Source organism: Lucilia cuprina, chromosome 4, assembly GCF_022045245.1.
Source record: "Lucilia cuprina isolate Lc7/37 chromosome 4, ASM2204524v1, whole genome shotgun sequence".
Classification (NCBI taxonomy): domain Eukaryota; kingdom Metazoa; phylum Arthropoda; class Insecta; order Diptera; family Calliphoridae; genus Lucilia; species Lucilia cuprina.
Genome location: NC_060952.1, coordinates 32,935,829 through 32,938,483, shown reverse-complemented (window position 1 = coordinate 32,938,483; position 2,655 = coordinate 32,935,829). Strand labels below are relative to the sequence as shown.

The window sequence follows — 2,655 nt, the reverse complement described above, 5'->3', positions numbered from 1 at the left end:
TATCTATCTATCTATCTATCTATCTATCTATCTATCTATCTATCTATCTATCTATCTATCTATCTATCTATCTATCTATCTATCTATCTATCTATCTATCTATCACTACCACTATCACTATCACTACATCTGAAGTCATTCTCAGGAATTTAAATATGAATCTTCTGGGCAAAAACTTTCATTAAAATAAATTTTACTTACACAATATAATTTTGAGTCATTATTGTAAGTTATCGGAGATAAGAACTATGGGATTTGAACCAGGTCGCACACGATCAGGTAGACTCTACTACTAGTAAAACGAACATTGTATTTGACAGCACATAAGATGAAATGAGACGACCAGATATTTTATGTGATTTAAGGAACTTTGTAGAAGATGTGCAAGCCAACGATGACATAAAAAACGGACGAGTAGCTTTCAATAGACGGACGTTTTCGTCTATATTTGAGTCACTTGTCCAGCACCAGTTGAAAGTGTAAAGTCGGAAAAAGTTAAAAAAAGTTGTTAAGTTAATTATAAATTGAAAGTCGTTTAAATGGAATTACGATTGTAAAATTGATATTGTTGTGGAAACTTTTATGTTAAACTTAATATAGTTATTAATTAACAAACCCCTAGACTTAAGCGAAATATTTCTAATAAACTTATTAAATTAAAACAAATTGTGTTTTAATCAAGGTAATTAAAACTCTGATTCAATATAATCCCACAGAACTTACCACAATCGCTTACAAATAATAAGTGAAATCAGTTATTGTAAATCTTGTGAAAAACAGTATACAGCCTTTTAGAAAGTTATTATATAACACATTATTAATAAGACGTTACTAGACTACTTCTGGGTAATAAGAACGATATATAGTAGTCATTGAAAAGTATGTTAATAGGTAAGTGGTTACAATTGCAAGTCAAGCTTGAGCTGGAATCATAAAAGTACTTTATGTTACAGAGATTCAAAAGGAAGCAAATACAGAAACTTTATAGGACGAATTATTGTAACATTACATTACTTTTTTATGCCAAATCCATGTAAGTTATTTATGTTCCTACATAAAGGAAATAATTTCCTTTAATTAGAAACGAATTTCCTTTCGGTCATCAGAAGCCATTTTTAATTATATAAAATTAATAATAAAAATTACAAACATTTCTATAAATTACAACCACTAATACGAATGGCATCACATTAAACCACATTCGTCATATGGTTGCATATTGAAAATAATGTTTAATGCTATAAATGTATTTTAAATTATTTTTTGTTCATTTGATTTTGAAAATAAATCACTAAATAAAGTAATTAATTTATGTAAAAACTATAAACATTTTAATTTAGAAAAAAACACAAAAACAGACAGTTCTAAAACATTTAAACAAATAAATAAAAATTAATACAATTGTAAAATAAATTGTCACAGCAAGTGTTACAATACAAATGTGGTCTGCAAGTGGTGTTGGTGGTGGCGATGGTCTGGTCAATGGATTAGATATCCAATGAGTAAAAAAATCTATAGTATAAAATAGCATATGTGTGTAGCAGGCATATTATAGGGAAATATTTATTTATTAAACAAATAAATAAAACAAATGTAAAAAATTGTATAATAACAAATATAAATAATTCAATTATGAAAATTAGAAAAAAAGTTAAATTTAATTATTAAATAATTGTCTAGCATTAGTAATTGTAATTTTATTTGAATTTTTCTATAAATTTATAATAATTTGTTTAACTTAATTGTTTAAAAAATAATATTGCAAATATGGAAATCTATTTTAAATCACTTTTAAATTGTTCCTTAGAAATTATATTATACCGTTATTTAGTTCAGCTCTTCTAGAAATATTTTTCATAATTTTCCATTTATTACTGTAGCAATATTCTTAGAAAATCTACACAACTCTTTAGTAAGTAAAAAATTCACGACCTTGACCTAAGTATACAAAATATTTACTCATACTTTATTAATTATAGCATATTTATTTATGCATGCATAAACTTGCACTTGAAATATTTTGTGCAACATGTTATAATTTGTACAAGGTAATATGTAACATGTATAACTGCTAATAAAGTGTTATTTCTGAACTTTTATAAAATATAAAATTAAATTAATTAAAATAAATTTACTAATTCCTTGATGGCATGTAACTGCAAAAAAAAATTACAAATATAATTCGCTCTAATGGTTCGCGAAGTAGTGTTTTTTTGTTTTAGTACTTAAAAGTAGAATCATTCTGAAGGAATTTATTTCACTTGAATTTGTCAACAAAAATAAATTATTATTTCTGAATGATTAAATAAAAAATTACTAACAGAACCAGAAACTAATGTGTACATGTGTACGGCCCAGTGTATAATAAAAACAACACTAAAAATTAACAATTAAATTTAATGTTTAGTTTTTTGTGCCGAAAAACACGTTCAAGACAGGTGCAAACAATGGATAAACAGTAGGATTGTACAAAATAATGGAAACGCTATAGGTCACTGCGAAGAAAGTCAGTGGAATAACTTCAAAAAACAACAAAAATATATCGGTAATCAGTTCAAGTTCAGTTCTAGTTCAGTTCTAGTTCAGTTCTAGTTCAGTTCTAGTTCAGTTCTAGTTCAGTTCTAGTTCAGTTCTAGTTCAGTTCTAGTTCAGTTC

General features: G+C 26.0%; 1 protein-coding gene across 3 annotated transcripts in view; it reads right to left on the bottom strand.

Annotated features, from left to right (window-relative positions):
• The window catches only part of LOC111688959 (proteoglycan Cow), a 151,518-nt gene that overhangs the window by 1,146 nt on the left and 147,717 nt on the right, over positions 1-2,655 (bottom strand). The window lies entirely within an intron of this gene.